Below are 19,974 nucleotides of genomic sequence, written 5' to 3'. Positions count from 1 at the left end.
TTTAAATACAACTAAAAAATATTAAATTAAAACTAAAATAAAGGTTGAATATTCATTACAAAAATAGATCCAATATCAAAATACACTAACATTTAGCCAAAATATATACCACCAACATTCAACCCAATGTACAAAAGTAAACAAATAAAAAGGTTCCTAAGACGATGGACATTGATATTGATGTTATACTACATAACAACTAATACAGTCTGAAATTGCAACTTCAATTCCAAGAAACTCTACTAATCTCTTATTTCTACAAGGGTAGCCCCATTAGTGAAACATCTCCAGATCCAAGTATACCATATACCCTAACAATCCATTTTGTTTACTACCTACTTGTAACATATGCAGTCTTCTCTCTTTTCACCTTTATTGCTTCCCGACTCTTCGCTATATTTAGTGTTATCCTCGAGCTCCAACCTTGCTGTAAGCCAATTGCAGACCTCATTCATCTCTTTAGGGATTGTGTAATGACCAATCCTGCACAGACCGGATCAAAACTTAAAACTTTTTCTGGTTTTGTATTCCTTTAATATCAAAAGGACTGAGAATAACAAAAAAAAAAAAAGGACTGAGTGTTTAAGGTTCTTGCACTTAATTTCATTTGTACTGTATCTTCTATAATAGATTTTTATTTATCATAATTGTAAGCACAATGAATAATTCATCGTGATAGTTTATTACTATGAATGTTGGTATCACATATGCGTTACCATTGCATTCTAATATAACAATCAGAGAAGTTTCAAGTGGTTTGAAAGCTTCAAAAGGGAAATTACACTGATATGCATTTCAGAAAGAATAAGGTTTATCAAAAACGGCACAATAAGATATAAATAAAGCCCTGTATGCAAACATGATTTGGCAGCTACATTACCATTACCTGTATTGCTTGATCATGATGTTTGACTAATATAAAATAATATACATATATATTTAAAAAATCCAACTTTTCTCATTCGAATTGATATCCAACAAGACGAATATACGAAAATATAACACAAATACATGAATACACAAATTACCAAGTGTATCATAGATAATGGTTTCATAAAACTACATATACCATCCACAAATAAACACCAATCAAGGATACACAATGAAACTAAAAAAGGGGGGTCTAAAAATAAATATTCAATAATGTTTAGGCTAGTAAGGGGAATTTCCAATTAAAAATTTGTCTCTATGTTTCTCTATGATAAAAGTGACAAGTAAATTGGTTGGCTTTTCATTTCTTGAACATCTTTCAGATGATACAAAGCACTTCATTGCTGGAGTAAATGGCCAAAACTGGTAAACATCAATGCCCTAAGCCTCAAATGTGTTTTGGGAACAGAAAAAAACTAAATATTTGAACATACCTCGAAATCTCCGATTATGCCGACCACAAAACATGACAGTCGCAATTAGCAATCTTAAAGAATGTTTTAACAACCAACTTGCCAAATAAGTTGAACAGAAGGAGCCTTTTTATGATTCCATTGAAGCATCGCCTTCGGGAAAGGCCAAACATGCGGAGGTTACGATCCATTGATCCTACTGCCAAGTACTTTGCATCTGAGCCGAATTTGACCCAAGTTGCTCTACCTGCAAATACAGGAGAATAATGCACTTCAACTTTTGCTGGCTACCAGTAATAATAATAGATTACAATGTTAAAAAAACCAGACCGGGGTCGAGTTGTTTATTAATGTTAATGGTATGATCTTTCAAATAAAACAAGTTGAGGTCTTGTTAGTTAGAAATAAAAATATGAGAAATTACACATAAAACCCTTATTTTTCCAGTGGAATTGGTTTTTTGTCGTGCCACACAAACTACAGGTTCCTGGTTCAACCATTCCAACTGGCTGGTAAGGGTTTTTTTTTTCTTTTCTTTTTTAAATTCATTGATAGAATTAGGGAACAGAAGACAAACTAGTGCCAGATAAATCAGGTAAAGTTTTGATGCAATTCCATTTTGTTTTGATACTACCGACTTGGGACACTCTGGAAGCATAAAATTAAATCAGTATCCACCAAATATCACAACAAATGAAATTTTGAATGTCTATTGACCATCTAACAACATAGTCAGACAATCTCTAGCCAGGAAAATAAGCATTCTATTTAAATGTCAAGTGAAATAGTCTCTACACCGAATTTAAGTTTTGGTTCCAATAAACTATATACCAAGATTTGAAGACCCTAAGAGCACCTACCTTAAGAGCACCTACCTTACATCCGAGCCAACAATTGCAAGGTAACTCCAACTATGGTCGAAATCCACTAAAAATACAAAGAACAGAATTAAATCTGCTGCTAGTTAAAGCTTTTCACAATTAAACACTTTTATCACGAGAAAGTAAAGCTTTATTCGTTTACAATTTTCCCCCTGGCTCAAAAGTTTCCAATATAGAAAAGAAACGTAAAGTAAATGTACAGATAATATATATAATATAGAAGAAAACATGAAGTTTTCAGTTTTCCTTTCACCATCAATTTCCCTTCTCACAGTTAAGGAAAAGAAGAAATTTTAAAGAATTTCTTTCTCCCTTTTCTCCTCTAGGGTTTCGGCATTTTGGGGAAGATGAAGAGAAAAAAAGAAAAAAATGTTCTTACCCTTTTTATTTTTCCGATTTCTCTTACCCACTTTTATATTATTATATATTTATTATATTCCCATAAAATTTTAAAATTTTATAATATATATTAAAGACATATGTAAATCATAACTGGCCACTACAGTAACCATTTTTATAATGGTTTATTTATTAAATAAATCCCTTAGTTATAGTTTAGCTTTTTATTTAATAACAACCACACTTTTACCACTTGCGCAATTTAGTCCCTTTACTTAAATTGAGCACTAAAGCAACGAAATTATCTAATCAAAATTCAATTCACCTACAACATAATTTCGTAAATATTTAATAAAATTATTTACAACATCGATTCTGAACGAAGTCACAAAGCTGGATTTTCGGTACTATTGACTTTCAATCGTTACAAGTTGGGTTCGTGATGCAAAGATTGGTTGGGATTTTGATTTGGGGAAAATTTAGGGTTTGAGGGAAAATTTTAGGGGTAAAATTAAAATGGCGCCATTTTGATTAAAACAAAATGATTTTTCAATCCAATTTTCTTCCTTATTTCTATATTTGAAAGGTTTAATTATTTCTTAAATTCCTTTAAATTAAGTTTGTTTTGTTCCAAACAATATATTTAATTTGTAAATTTTTATAATGATGTACGAAAATAATTTTAAATAATATGAAAACTCGAGCTAGATATGTCTTTCTGATGAAGAATTAAGTAGTTTTTGTATTAAAGAAGATGGAGCTTATGATGTTACGATAGAATCGAACAAATCAGAAGAATCAAATCAATCCGAAAGAAGTTCATGGTTGGTTAATACAAAGGTTAATTATATTCATTTGACTCTTTATTTTACTTGAAGTATTTGTGTATGAAACTTGTTTCTAACACGATCATGAACATATTACATTCTAAGAACCCTACAAATAAAGGTGAAAAAAAAACTTGATTAAAAATAGTTCTATTCTGGTTGACATCGGTTAACTGATTCACTGACTAAACCGTTCTTTAGTAGCATTGGTCTCTCATTCACTCCCGTCTTCATGAAAAAAAAACTTGATTAAAAATAGCTCTGTTCCGGTTGACATCGGTTAATTGATTCGCTGACTAAACTGTTCTTTAGTAGCATTGGTCTCTCCTTCACTCTCGTCTTCATTTAATCTTTTCTAAACCCTAAACAGTACATCTAAAACCCTAAACCCAAAACCCAAAACTTAAATTTCTAAACCCTAAACCATAATCATTAAATCCTAAACTATAAACCCTAAATCATAAACTTTAAACTCTAAATTAATTAGATAAAATATGAATATTATATATTCTTTCAATATTTTAGGAAATTTCAATAACATTTTCAATTTACTAATTAATTTTGTTTCTCTAGAGATGCATGGGTTAACAATTTTTTAATTTTAATATATATAAAGTTTATCTATTATCTCTTAAATAATTTAAACTATAATGATAATTTTAATATATTCAAATTAATATTATCTCTTTACAATTATATAAGAAATTATTTCATATATAAATTAAAAAAATCAGTTATATATCCAAAAACTTTAAAATTATTTTAAATAATAGTATTTTAAATTTTTCATTTTTAACATATATTTTCTATATATTTACTTTCAAATTTTTTCTACGTGTCATTAATTTTTCTGAAGATTTTAAATATTCAATTAAAATAAATTGTATTTTAACTAATATAAACAAACTAGTTAAATAATAAATAGATAAGGAATAAAACAGCGCGTTTTGTTTAAAATAAAATATTTTTTGCAGCATTTTTAACCTTAAAATTAATATCATAGCAATTCTTTAATTTCTAATTTGATCGAAAATTTTTCCATTAACAATGATTCTGGTCATCAAACATGTTTTAACCTTAAAATTCATCTTTAAAGAAAAAAAATAACAATTATGTCTAATATGAATATGCCCTTTTCTATGCTTGTCATGAAAAATGTAATGAGGATATATGAATTTTAAACCTTATTCTCACTCGAAATTATTAAGTTATTTTTAATTTGACTATATATAATTATTAACACTCATTATGTAATTTTTTAAGAATATTCATATTTTAAATCCAAAGATATTAGTTTAAAATATTAATACCATAATTTTTATTTAATATAAAATTAATTTATTAGAAAATTAAATTTAGTGATTGGTGGTATATTAGGAGTCAGGACATAAGAGTTTTTCTTTTCATATGGCAACACTTTTATATAGTTGGGAAAGGTATAACACAAGTTGGCATAGTGTTGGACAAAACTGACTCTTATTTAAGTGTTACCTTAGGCATGCATATCCTGATCCTTATACAAAGAGTTGGCCAAAGCATATGTTGGCAAGTCTATCCCAACACTTAGGAAAGTGTTGGCCCAAAAGTGTCGGCATAGTGTTGGACAAAGCTAACTCTTATTTAAGTGTTGCCTTTGGTATGCATATTCCAACTCTTATACAAAGAGTTGACCAAAACGTATGCCGACCAGTTTACCCCAGCACTTAGAAAAGTGCCGGCATAGTGTTGAACAAAGCCTAATCTTATATAAGCATTGTCTTAGGCATGCATATCCCAACTCTTATACAAAGGGTTGGACAAAGTGTACATCAACAAGTTTATCCCAACACTTAGGAAAAGTTTCGGCCCAAAAGTTTCAGCATAGTGTTGGAAAAAGTCAACTCTTATTTAAGCGTTGCCCTAGGCATACATATCCCAACTCTTATATAAAGGATTGGCCAAAGTGTATATTGATAAGTCTATCCCAACACTTAGGAAAGTGTCGGCCCAAAAGTGTCGGCATAATGTTGAACAAAGCCGACTCTTATTTAAGTGTTGCCTTAGGCATGCATATCCCAACTCTTATACAAATAGTTGGCCAAAACGTATGTCGACAAGTCTATCCCAACATTTAAAAAAGTGTCGCCTCAAAAGTGTCGCAGTAAGCATGTTTTGTTGTAGTGAGGTCCATGTAACATTTAAAAGCTTTTCAGAGCAATATGCAAAACTCCTTTTACGTGAATTTATGAGTCTATTAATCGTTATTTCAATAAAAAATGCTTGAAAAAGATTATAATGATGGACAGAACTTGAAATTATCAGGAACAAAATCAAAGAAAGTGAACATTGCTAAAATACATAATGAGTAAAAAGAAAATAGGTGCCCCAAATATCGCAGTATGAGCTTCTCTACACGAACTTCTTGAGGACCATTTTGAGGTTAACATGTGTTGAGGATATTTAGAGTACTTTTTTGATGCCCGAAAATGTAACGTTTTTCTTCATTGTTATTTCTAAGAGGACAAGACTACTACATACCCCATCTTTGATCAAAATTTGAGTTGCCCTTTTCTAGGTTTTCAACTCAAAACCCCTTTGGTCTCAAGGCGCCCTTTACGGGTTTTTGCCTTGGACTCTCCCTTTTTTTTTAGGCAAAGTATTTCTTGACCGAATCTAAATTCACTGGATTAGGTAAGTTCTTGCCATCCATCTCGGTCAATATCAACGCTCCTCCAGAAAATGTCTTCTTTATCACATAAGGTCTTTCCCAATTTGGTATCCATTTCCCTCTGAAGTCCTTTTGTATGGGCAGGATCTTTTTCAATACTAGGTCCCCCTCATGGAATTCTCTGGGACGAACCTTTTTGTTGTAAGCTCGCATCATTCGCTTTTGGAACATCTGACCATGACGGATGACTTTCAACATTTTCTTTTTGATCAAGTTTAGCTGATCATATCGGGATTGGATCCATTCTGCTTTATCCAACTTCAATTCTGACAAAACCTGGAAGAAAGAAATCTCGACTTCAATAGGCAAAACCGCCTCCATTCTATAAATCAATGAGAAAGGCGTTGCCTCGGTAGAGGTCCTAATAGATGTTCGATAAGCATAGAAGGCAAATGGTAACTTCTCATGCCAATCTTTATAAGTCTCAATAATTTTCACCACGATCTTCTTAATGTTTTTATTGGTTGCCTCGACTACACCGTTCATTTTCGGGCGATACGGTGACGAGTTGTGGTGTCTGATCTTAAACTGACTGCAAACTTTGGATATCGTGTTGTTGTTCAAATTTAATGCATTTTAAGATGTGATCCTTTCTAGCATTCTATATAGACATATGATTTCCTTATTCAGGAATTTGCTGACTGCTGACTATGTAACATTGGCATATGACGCGGTTTCTACCCACTTGGTGAAATAGTCGATGACCATAAAGATGAATCGATGCACATTTGAAGCTTTTGACAAAATCGGCCTAATGATATTCATGCCCCACATAGAGAAAAGCTATAGAGAAGTCATAACTTACAGAGGCGAAAGAGGCATGTAAATCTTGTCACCATAAATTTGGCACTTATGGTACTTCTTGGCATAACCGATGCAATCTCCTTCCATTGTGGACCAATAATACCCGAATATCATGATTTTTCTGACTATTGTGAAACCATTAGCATGTGTTCCACAGACACTCTCGTGGACTTCTTCCAAGATTTTCTTGGCCTAGACAACATCTACATATCTTAGTGGTCCCTGATCCTTTCTCCTTTTATATAGGATTTCCCCATCTAAGACGTAGTCACTGGCCAGTCTTATTAGCGTCCTTTTGTCATTCTCAGTTGCCTGGTTAGGGTATTCACGATTCTTCACGTATAGCAATATATCATGGTACCAAGGGTGATCATTATTTTTTTCTTCTTCTTCGATGTTGTAATAATGAGTCGGAGCCTCATAAATACTCATCTGGATCGGTTTCACATCCTCTTGTTTGTTTACATTGACCATGGAAGCTAAAGTTGCTAGGGCGTCAGCCATCTAATTTTCTTTTCTCAGGAGGTAGCAGAAGGTGATATTATCAAACTCTTTAATTAATTCAAGGACCAACCTTCGATAATCGATCAATTTGGGATCTCTTGTCTCCTATTCATTTTTGAACTGATAGATCACTAGTGCAGAATCTCCATAGACCTCCAACACTTTGATCTTGTGTTCTATGGCTGCACGAATTCCCATGATACATGCTTCGTATTTGGCCATATTATTTGTACAATCAAAATCTACTTTACTAGTAAAGAGATAATGATCTCTATTTAGGGATACCAGAACTGCCCCGATTCCGTTACCCATAGTATTTGAGGTTTCGTCGAAATTTAGCTTCCAAGGATGACCCTCTTGAGAGTCTTCTTCAGTGGTTGCCACGTACATTAGATCTTCATTTGAGAAATCAAAGTTCAGAGGCTCATTGTTTTTTCTAAAGCTTTACTGGCCAGAAAATCTGCTATTGTACTCCTTTTTACAGCGTTCTGATTCACATAGACTATATCAAATTCAGAAAGTAGAATTTGCCATCGAGTCATCCTTCCATTCAAACAGTCGACTCCATCATATACTTTAGATGGTCTAGTTTCGAGATAAGCGAAGTTGTGTAGTACAAAATGTACTGTCTCAATCTTCGGGTTGTCCAGATTAAGGCGCAACACAACTTCTCAATTGGTGAGTATCTCATCTCACACTCAGTGAACTTCTTACTAAGGTAGTATATCGCCCTTTCATTCCTTCCTGACTCATCGTGTTGGCCAAACACACATCCTATAGAACTTTTAAATACTGTCAAATACAGTATCAGTGGCTTATCTGGATTAGTTGGTGTCAGCTTGGGGCATTGGATAGGTATTGTTTAACCTTGTCAAAAGTTTCTGGCATTCATCATCCCATACACCTGGATTGTGTTTCTTGAGAAGATGGAATATGGGGTCACATTTCTCAGTCAGTTGTGAAATGAACCGGGCAATGTAATTTAGTCTTCCTAGAAAACTTCAGACTTCTTTTTGAGTGCGCAGTAGAGACAACTCCTGTATAGCTTTGACTTTATCTAGGTCAATCTCGTTTTTGAGTGCTAACTACGAATCCTAGCAGTTTTCCTGACCTGGCCCCAAAGGTACATTTTGCTGGATTGAGCTTTAGTTGGAATTTCCTCAACCTCAAGAATAAATTCCTCAAGAATTGCACGTGCTCCTCTTCAGTTCGAGATTTGGCGATCATATCGTCGACATAAACTTCAATTTCTTTATGCATCATATCATGGAACAGGGTTACCATGGCTCTCTGATAAGTCGCTCCTACATTTTTCAGTCCAAATGGCATCACCTTATAGCAAAATGTTTCCTACATAGTTAAAAATGTGGTCTTATCCATGTCTTCAGGATGCATCTTTATCTAGTTGTATCCTGAGAAGCCATCCATGAAAGAGAATAATGAATAACCTGTGGTGTTGTCCACTAAGGTGTCGATATGGGGCAATGAGAAATTGTCCTTTTGGGCTGGCTTTGTTCAGGTCCTTGTAATCTACACACATTCATACTTTCCCATCTTTTTTAGGGACGGGGACAATATTGGCTACCCATTTTGAGTGTTTGACCACTTGTAAGAAATGAGCATCAAATTACTTCTTGACCTCTTCTTTTATTTTTATCACAATGTCGGGTCTTATCCTTTGGAGCCTCTGTTGAACTGTCTAGCACTCTTCCTTTATGGGGAGCCGGTGTACTACGATATCAGTACTTAGACTAGGCATGTATTGATAGGACCATGCAAAGACATCTTTGAATTCTTGGAGTAACTCAATGAGGTTTCGCTTTGTCTCTGTGGTAATGCAAGCTCCTATTTTTACTTTTTTCTTTTCTTATCCCTCTCTCAAGTTCACAATTTCTACTACCTCTTTGTAAGGTAGAATCTGTTTCTCCTTTTATTTTACTATCCTTAACAAATCAGGAGATAGGTTACAATTTCTATCATCTTTAAATTCTTGAGGTTGCTCTAGACACATATCTCGTTCAAATGGAGATTCTGAGTTAGTAGAAACGTTGCTCATATCATTGATATCTGGAGACCTATTATAGGGATGAAGAAAAATCCAAAGAATAAAAGAGTCTAGGAATAATTATCTATATGGAATGATTATGAATGAAATGAAAGAATAGAAGAGTATTTGCTCAAAATAAGACAGAAAGATGCATTTCATTGAAATAAAGATGTTAGACATCGGCCTATTTCATAAAAGGATTCTTATTGCCCCTAGGCTTAAAGCAACAAGTGTGTTTTGAAAATTATTCTGAATTAGCTCTAAAAACTATAGGAATCTCTTCCGCAATCCAATTATTCAAAACACTTCCAGGTTCATAAGGGCGAATGCCTGATAAATTTCTTTCCAAAATTCCCTCTTCAGATATGGAGTTGATGTTTAGTTTTCCCATCATTTCTTTAGTAGTTTCTTTTCTTGTCATCTTCCATTCAGGGTGAATAATTGCTCCTAACACAAATTTCTTGATATATGGGGAAAGGTCATTGGTTCCCATTTGACCTCTGCCCCACTTAATCGTGCTCTTTTCCTCTTTTGCTTTGCATTTGGCTTATATCCCATGTTAAATCGATCTCATTTATCCATTAGAATTGGTACTTCGACTTTCTCTTAGAGATATTTTTCGAGTCTTTTTTCTGGTATAGCTCCATGTCCGATCATCAGCCGTAGGCCCATCTTCGTAGTTTTGGATATTCTGGTACAGGAATCTTATTCCCTTCGACGATGAATGTTGCATTTACAAATTTCAGCGATTGAAAAGGACATTATATCACTTCATCATCTACCCCTATGTATGGTGCGTTACTAGTTACGGATGCAATAATATCTTCTTCCACACTTATCATTACCAGTCAACCCTCAATTATCAACTTTAGCTTTTGGTGTAGTGATGACGACATTGCCCTAGCCGAGTGAATCCAAGGCCTCCAGTAAGCAATTATAAGAAGGCTTGATGTCCATCACCATGAAACCCACTTCATACGTGCTTGGACTAATAAAAAGAGGTATCTTAATCCTTCCCATTACTTTCCTTTCAGTACCGTCAAATGCTTTCACTATGTTTTGGCACGTCTTTATATGAGAGTTGTCCACAGGCAACCTATTCAGTGTAAACATGGGCAGAACATTCAGTGCCAATCCATTGTCAATCAATACCCTCGGCAATGTATACACCTTGCAGCGGGTGGTGATGTGTACAGCCTTAATGGATCCCATCCCTCCCAGAGGTATTTCATCATCATTAAAAAAGATGACATTATCGGCGCTTATGTTACTGACCAGATAGTCTAGCTTGTTGACGGAGATATCATTAGTGACATAAGTTTCATTTAGTACTTTCATCAATGCGCTACGGTGTACCTCCGAGCTTAACAGTAAAGCTAGCACTAATATGCGAGTTGGTTGTTTATGCAGTTGCTCCACAATGCTATACTCGTTATGCTTTAGGAACTTGAAAAACTCTTTAGCCTCCTCCTCAGTTGCCAGCTTGTTAATAGAAGATTCAAGTCTGGCTTCCTTTTCTTTATTTTGTTCAACCGCCTAGGATTTTCCTTTTGCAGGTTCAACCTTTGCATTTGATGTGTCATAGCGGCTCCTACTGTGCGTGTAGAAGCCCACATCTCAACCTTCTTCTGAAGCTCTAATTGGGTTCTCTTCTCTCGGGATCGTCATGTTGCAATTATAATTCCAGGGAACCCTCTTGCTGTCCTTGTAGGGAAAGGTTACAGGTTTCTAGATTATGACTCTTGGTGTAATTTGTACTCTGGTTTCATTGATTATTGGTCATGAAATGATAATCATTGGGTGGTTGACTTTATAGATCCTCTCTGTTAATCCCTCTTACGAGGCACATACATCTTCTCCTTCTTGGCTTTCGATGTACTCAAAGAATTCTAGCTCCTTATTGTCCATCAGACCTTGTACTAGGGCCCTGAATTCATTGCACCTTTGAATTTCATGACCTTCTTCATCATGGAACTCGCAGTAGTTCCTTGCTTTTTAGGATTTCTCTCCTAAATCTTATGTGATTAATCCACTTTCTACCATTTTTTCCAAACCCCTTTTAGTGGGGTTTTCACTTCTGCTATATTCATCTTGATTCTCTTCCCCACATTCTCATTATTATGTTTACCCCTTTGTCAAAATGGTTGGGTAACAGATTCACTGCACCAGATAGATCATCGAATCTCACAATGCCCATTTTGATAAGTCTTCCAATTAACTTTTTAAAATTGGTGCAGTTCTCGATCGAGTATCCCGTGATTCCCGCGTGGTATTCGCATTGGGCATTTGCGTCGTACCATTTGGGGAATGGAGGTTGCATAAATTTTAAGTAGAAAAGGGATACTACATGTACATTAAACAAATTTTGGTACAACTCCCTATACGACATTAGGATGGGCATAAATTGGAGTTTCTCCATATTTTGCCTTGTGTTGGATTCTTGCTTTAGGGGGCCTTGATGGTTAGTAGCTACTGCCCTTGGCTGACCTACAGTAATCAAATTTGAATAGCCCTTGTCATACATACTCGTATTATTTACCTCATTTTTCTTCTTTCTCGGGGCAGTTTCCTACCCTTTTCCCAGGCTTCTATTTTTCCGCACATTATTGTATTTTTTATCATCTCACCGAACATTATTATGTCCGAGAAACTCTTAGTTGTGCTTCCCAGTATATGATTAATGAATGGAGCTTTCAGGGCATTAATGAAGAGTATTGTCCTTTCCTTTTCTAGCAGAGGTGGTTGGACTTGCGTGGCGACTTCCCTTCACCTTTGAGCATATTACTTGAAGTTCTCGCTTGGATTTTTCTCTATGTTTTGCAGTGTGATTCTGTCGAATGCCATATCTGTTACGTGGCCATATTGTTTCATGAAGACCTGTGTCAGGTCCTTCCATGAATTGATTTGGGCACGGCTTAATTGATTATACCATTTGGCCGCAGTCCCGGTCAGGCCGTCTTCGAAACAATGAATTAACAACTGATCATTATTGACATATCCTGTTATCCTCCGACAGAACATCGTAATGTGGGCCTCAAAGCAGCTGGTCCCATTATATTTCTCAAATTTCGGGGTCTTAAACTTAGGCGGGAGCATTAGATCTGGAACGAGGCTCAAGTCTTTAGCATCAATTCCATAATGGTAATCAGCGCTTTCCAATGCCCTAAATTTCTCTTTTAGCCATCTGCATCGGTCTTCAAGTTACTTTGGGAGCTCCATTCTTGCTTTTTCTATTTCTGCTATATCATTAAGATCAGGGAAAAGGAATTTGCTAGATGGTCTCCTGGATTGGAGCATGAACCTATCAGGAAGCTTGTTAGTGTCGAGGTACCAGTCTGATATTAGGGCTTAATGTTAATGAACACCCTTTGTGGATATGCGTTTGGTTGTGCTTGGGTGTTTGTTGGGATAAAGCTTGGAGGATAAGCAGGGTCCTCGTTATCATCCCCGAAATTGACCATAAGGCTATTTCTTTTTTCTAGCCCTCCAGTCAGCAACTGGGTTAATTGGCTCATCATATTCTTTTAGGATTCTAGCATCTGATCCCTTATGTCTTGTTAAATTTTGGCCAATTGTTCTTGAATCTGTATTTGTAGCTGATCTTGCATTTCTTTTTGCATTTGCTCTAACCTTTCCAACCTTTGGTCCATTGGTTTAGTTTTTCCTCGTGTACCGCAACAATATTCCAGGGTAACTGCCATGATTTTAAGATCTCTTTGTGAGATTTAATGCACATGATGCAATGTAATGCTGATGCATGAAATGTATGCAAAAAACGCATTGATTCTGATTCAATTTCATTAGAGTAACTTTTCTAGAAAATAAATTTCTTTACATAAAACGGATTACATATAAGGCATCGCCCTAATACTTAAGGCCTTGAGCTTCTTAAGAAGCCAAGCTAACTCTCGACCTCGATTTGACTCTGACTCGTATTTTAAACTCAGTGCGTTAGCCTGAACTACTAAAGTTTGTAAATGATCAGCCACCTCCCGTACTTAAGCCAAAATTGCACCCATGACGTAATCCCTATCCCTGACCTGGTCCTAACATGTCTTCTAATATCTGTATTACTCTTTTTGACTGTCCGTTAGTTTTTGGATGAAATGTCGTGCTGAAACTCAACTTGGTTCCTAAAGCTTCTTGTAACTTTCTCTAAAACTTCGAGGTAAACCTCAGGTCTCGATCAGATACAATCGATAACGGCACACCATGAAGCCTCACAATCTCAGAAACAAACAAGTCGGCCAATTTTTCAAGGGAATAGTTGACACACGCTGGTATGAAGTGTGCTGGCTTAGTGAGTCTATCGATAATAACCCATACTGCATCTTTCTTTCTCGGGGTTAGAGGTAAATTGGTTACAAAATCCATGGTGATACGATCCTATTTTTACTCGGGAATCATAGTAGGCTAAAGTAAACCAGAAGGCACTTGATGTTCAGCCTTTATTTGTTAACACACCAGACACTTGGAAACGAACTCTTAAATGTCTCTCTTCATATCGGACCACCAATACATTATCTTAAGATCGTAGTATATCTTCACGCTACCCGAGTGAACTGGCGATCAACCACTGTGTGCCTCTCGTAAAATCTTCTAAATGAGCTCACTATATTTGGGTACACAAATTCTATCTTTGAACATTATACACCCATCAGTACTAATACGAAAATCTGACTCAATCTCTGATTCACACTAAGTTCTCTTAACTTGTAGTTTCTCGTCATCTTTCTAAGCTTCATGAATTTTATGAAGAAAAATTGGTCTGGCTCTCAACTCTGCTAGGATCGAACCATCATTAGATAGGGTCAACTGAGCGTTCAAAGCTCTCAAAGAAAACAACGACTTTCTGCTCAAAGCGTCAGCGACTACATTCGTCTTTCCCGGATGATAGTCGATAATCAACTCATAATCTTTTATTAGCTCTAACCATCGTTGTTACCTCATATTCAACTCTTTCTGAGTCATTAGATACTTTAAACTCTTGTGATTAGCAAATACACGGCATCTTTCACCATATAAATGATGTCGCCAAATCTTCAATGCGAACACAGCAGCTGCTAGCTCTAAATCATGGGTCGGATAATTCTTCTCATGAAGTTTTAGCTGCCTTGAGGCATAGGCTATAACCTTGCCTTCTTGCATTAGCACACACCCTAAACCGTTTAGGGAGGTGTTACTAAAAACTACAAATTCCTTGCCCGACTCAGGTTGCACTAAAATTGGGGCTTCGGTCAACAAAGCCTTTAATCTCTCGAAGCTCCGTTGGCACTCTTCTGTCCACTCGAACTTGACATCTTTCTACAGTAGCCTTGTTATCGGTGTAGCTATCATGGAGAATTCGTTTACAAATCATCTATAGTATCCTGCTAGCCCTAGAAAACTATGGACCTCTGTCATATTTCTTGGCGGTTTCCATTCTACAATAGCTGAGATCTTATTCGGATCAACTCTGATCCCGTCTCCTGACACAATGTGTCCTAAGAATCCAACTTCCTTAAGCCAAAACTCGCTCTTACTAAACTTAGCATAGAGCTATTTATCCCTCAAAGTCCGTAACACAGTTCTCAAATGTTCTGCATGCTCACTCTTATCACGTAAAAAAATCAATATGTTGTCGATAAAAACGACAACAAACTTATCCAAGTACGGCCAGAAGATGCGGTTCATCAAGTCCATAAATACTATCGGGGCATTTGTTAATCCAAAAGGCATAACAAGAAACTCATAATACCCATATCTTGTCTGAAAAACAGTCTTCGGTAAATCATGCTCCTTGACTCTTAATTGGTAGTAGCCCGATCTTAAGTCTATCTTAGAGAACATAGTGGCCCCTCTTAATTGATCGAAGAGATCATCGATTCTCGGCAACGGATACTTGTTCTTCACTGTCACCTTGTTAAGCTGTCTGTAGTCGATACATAACCTCATTGATCCGTCCTTCTTTTTCACAAAAAGCACTGGAGCACCCTATGGTGAATAACTCGATCTAGCAAAACCTTCATCGTACCAGGAGCCAACTCGATACTAAAATCAACCTCTCTTTCTGGGGGTAACCCTAGTAACTCCTCCAAAAAGACGTCTATAAACTCACAAACCACTGGTACAGTCTCAATCTTCGACTCGGACACTTGGGTAATTAGCACAAAAGCTAGATAAGCTTCATACCCTTTTTTCAAATATCTTTCGGCTGCCAAAGATGATATTACCACAGACAAATTATCTGACTTATCTGGCCTAACTCGAAGAAAATTTCCATCCTTACATCTTAGCTAAATTACTTTTCTCTCATAATCTACTACAACACCATGGGAGGTCAACCAATCCATCCCAAGAATTACATCGAATTCATTAAATGGCAACAACATCAAGTTGGCTGGAAAACAATGGCCTCTAATCATCAAAGAACAATTTCTACATACTTGGTCCACTAATACATGCTTGCCTAACGGGTTAGACACTTTTATTACAAACTTAGTGGACTCTACTAACATGTTTATACGAGGTATTAATTCTATACATATGTAAGAGTGGGTAGATCCCGGGTCAATTAAAGCGACAACAGTTATATCGTGAATAGAAAAGGTACCCGTGATCACATCTGGAGACTCTGCCTCTTCACGGGCTCGTATATCATAGGTCCTTGTTGGCGCTTTGCCTTCAGACCTTATCGCGGCCTTTCTTGGTGCACCTATATTACTATTCCTACTCCCGGGGTTCCTTTGAGGCCTACCCCTCAAGGGAGCACTGCTTGTTTTCACATCTTGTTTTCTCTCTCTCTCGTCCATCTTAGGGCACTCGCGGATAAAGTGGTCAAGTAACCCACACTTGAAACAGCCCCTCTCATTTACTCGGCATTCGCCCAAGTGATATCTTCCACATTGCGAATACTCCGGCCTACTTGGCCGAGCACTACCAATACTTGCCACTGAGGTAGTTTGGGCTTTAGATGTTATATTCTGACGATTTTTGTTTCTCTTCGAATATCAAACCGAAGTATTCGATTGGGTAGTAAACTCTTTTAAACTCTTGGAGGAGGACTGATGCGTCTTCCCCATCTGTCTTCTCTTTAAATCTTGCAACTCAATGGCCGCCTTCCTTCTCTCCTTCACCAGTTCTTCTGCTTTACATGCTCTCTCAACGAGCACCACAAATTTTCTTAGCTCTAAGATGCCCACAAACACTTGAATCTCTTCGTTGAGGCCATCCTCAAACCTTTTACACATGGTAGCTTCAGTGGATACGCATTCTCGCATATACTTACTGAGTTTCACAAACTACCGCTCATACTCCGCCACAGTCTTACTACCTTACTTCAACTCTAGAAATTCCTTCCTTTTTCGGTCTATAAACCTCTGGCTAATGTACTTCTTTCGGAACTCTTCTTAGAAGAATTCTTAAGTTACTCTTTCTCTTGGTACTTCAGACATGAAAGTGTTCCACCACTAATAAGCCGAGTCTTGTAGAAGTGACACTACACACTTCACGCACTCATCGGGTGTGTATAATAACTCATCAAATACCCTCACGGTATTCTCTAGCCAAAACTCCGCTCTCTTTAGGTCATCATCTATACTAGCCCGAAATTCCTCGGCCCCTTGCTTCCGGATCTTGTCTACCGGAGGCTTTTCTCTCCTGAACACGTTCGCACCTTGTGGAGCCACCAGGGTGTACTGAGGAATCGGAGAAGGTGAGGGAGGTGCAGTGTTCGGGTTTGCACGAACAAATTCTGTATACTAAACATCCATCATTCAGAGGTAGGCTTCCCTAGCTCCTCCGCCTTGGCCCATACTTACAGGCTCACTCTCTATCAGCGCGGTCCCTTCTGTGGGAGTTGGCGTATTACTTTCCACGTCATCTGCCGTGGTTCTATCAAGATCCATTACTATAATAAAAACAATTTATAATCGTCAGGAATCGTCGCACTATCAATATGCATATACGTGGCATGTATAGCTAGACTCGCACTCTAGCTAGTTCATTCCTAGAATCAACTAAACCATACTCTGATACCACCAAATGTAACACCCCTCACCCATACTCGACGCCGAGACAGGGTTCGAGGTGTTACTTGACTTAAACTCAATCAATCACACAAAAACTGGGCCGTAAAATTTTAATCAATTTAAAACTTTTCTTTTCACAAACAATCTATCTCGTATACAGGCTTATGAGGCCCAAAAAATAGATCCGGGGTGATTTGGAACCCAACCGGGACCTTATGAAAGGTTTATAAAATTTCATGTATCAAGGCTCCACACGCCAGTGTGGGCATAAAGCGCACGACCGTGTGCTAAGGACACACCCATGTCCCGAACCCGTGTCTAAAAACCTAGGCATTCTGCCAAATCTACACGGCCCAAGCACACACCCCCGTCCTATAACCGTGTCCTTCACACAATCGAGACACACGGCCGTGTCTCTTATCCGTGTGCTACAAGCATGCATACTAACTTTATGACACGGACTGGGCACACGCCCGTGTGTCTTGCCCGTATACTAAAATGACTTGAAAGTTTTAAGTACAGGGGACGCACGGCCATAACACACACCCATGGGTGTGAGCCGCGTGCCACACACGGCCTAGACACACGCCCGTGTGTCTTGCCCGTGTGGATAAATTAGGCTATTTCCCAAGCCATTTTGTCACTTTTGTACAACCTACACAAGATCATGTCAATATACAGTTTTCACCCCAAAAGTCACCAATTCATTCAAAGAAAGAATATTATATGCATTCATCAAAATGAATAATAAACCATTATTCCAAGCCTAATAAAAAATGAAGGGCTTTTATCTTAAACCAAAACACATGAACAATTTCTCAATAATACAACTTACTAGCCTAGCCTTATACATGCCACAATCAAAAATAGGAATCCAACTATACCGGGTATAACAGACGATAGTGTGATCGATATCTCTGACTTCAAGGGATCCTTGAGTAAATTGGCAGTACTGAAAGAAAAGGGAAAAGAAAGGGAGTAAGCATAAAGCTTAGTAAGTTGCATATGATAAGTATACAACAACATTCTCAACATTTGCCATCATGCTTGTAGCTCAAAGGTAAACATAACTTAACTTACTCAAGTCTCAATCTCTAAATTAAACTCATTTCTCATGCTTATCATATAGGTACTTGTAACACTCGTAACATGATCATCCTTTCTTTATCAAAGTTGAACTACAAATTTCACCATTGAATCGTTTTGGGATACTACTGGATATTCTATGAACCTTCGACATGGAATAAGTTACCGATGTCATGTCCCAGATATAGTCTTATACTGGCTCTCATATATGCGTGATGATGCATGTCCCAGACATGTCTTACACTAGCACAACTCTTAGCCGGTGCATGTCCTAGACATGTCTTACACTGACTATCTCTGTTGAGGCCGATGCATGTCTCAGACATGTCTTACTCTGGCACTCATAATATGGCTGAAGCATGTCCCAGACATGTCTTGCACTAGCCCTCGTCTGAATGATGATGCCATGTCCCAAACATGGTCTTATACTGGTGCACGAATCACCCAATGTCTTAGCACGAATATCCAATTCATATCCTAAGGTTCAACGGGATATTTCTACTATCTCAAATATTACATTGCATTCTCGGTTTATAACTTAACAATTCGTACAATATCAATTCAATGACAATATGAATACAAGTATTAACAATGTAGTTGTACTATTTACATATAACTTACCGTGGACTACAAAAAGTGTTTGACTAAACGGCTTAATCGGATTGCTTGGCTTTGCCTCGATCTAGGCTCGGTCTTGGTAAATCTTGATCTATATTAACAATATATACATCCTTTTAGTCACTAAACACAATTTAGCATTCATAAATTCACAACTTTGGTAAAATGACCATTTTGCCCTTAGGCTTTGGCAAAATGACCATTTTACCCCTATGCCCGAAAATCAATTTTTATCGAATTTATTCGTATTTTTAGCCTAGATAAACTCTTTTTACTACTAGAGCAATCCCAAATTCTCACTATATCACACACTTATTACTTAATTTGCAACTTATGCAAACTCGCCCCTTTAGGTGTTTTCATGCTAACACCTTTCACAAAAGTTGTTTATAGCACAACTAGGACTCATATTTTTCATAAAAACTCAGCATATAACACAAATACATCCATGGAAAAATCCTAAACTCTTGACTATTTTGTAAGATATCACCCTCATTTGAAAGCTCATGCTTCAAGGGTCTCAAAATATAAAAATCTTGAAGAAAACTCATTAAAATCACTTACTTATGAGTGCTTTAAGTTGCCACAGATTTTTAAGCTTTCAAACCCCCATTTTAGCTGATATTTTCGGTGGTAGAGAAGAAGATGAGAAGGTGATATCATCTTTTCTTATTTTATTACTATATTAGTCCCACCAAACCCAACCAAACTTGGACTTTTTGACCAATTTGTCTCCCATGGCTGGAAAAGCACTCTAAAAAGGGTCTAATTACCCTTTAAATACTCCAAATTTTGATTCTCTAGCTATT

At 36.9% G+C, this 19,974-nt stretch overlaps 1 long non-coding RNA gene across 2 annotated transcripts; it reads right to left on the bottom strand.

Moving 5' to 3' along the window:
• On the bottom strand, positions 1–2,665 carry LOC108450164 (uncharacterized). 2 transcript variants are annotated; one of them, XR_008283105.1, is made up of 4 exons: positions 2,604–2,665; positions 2,204–2,270; positions 1,365–1,590; positions 1–483 (listed from the first exon to the last, which is right to left on the bottom strand). It is a non-coding gene; the product is annotated as an uncharacterized LOC108450164 (long non-coding RNA). The 2 variants fall into 2 exon arrangements; XR_008283106.1 differs by lacking the exon at positions 2,204–2,270.
• Positions 2,666–19,974: the final 17,309 nt, after the last annotated feature.

The sequence above is a fragment of the Gossypium arboreum genome, chromosome 5 (assembly GCF_025698485.1).
Source record: "Gossypium arboreum isolate Shixiya-1 chromosome 5, ASM2569848v2, whole genome shotgun sequence".
In the NCBI taxonomy this organism is placed as follows: Eukaryota; Viridiplantae; Streptophyta; class Magnoliopsida; order Malvales; family Malvaceae; genus Gossypium; species Gossypium arboreum.
This window is presented reverse-complemented; position numbering and strand designations above follow the sequence as displayed.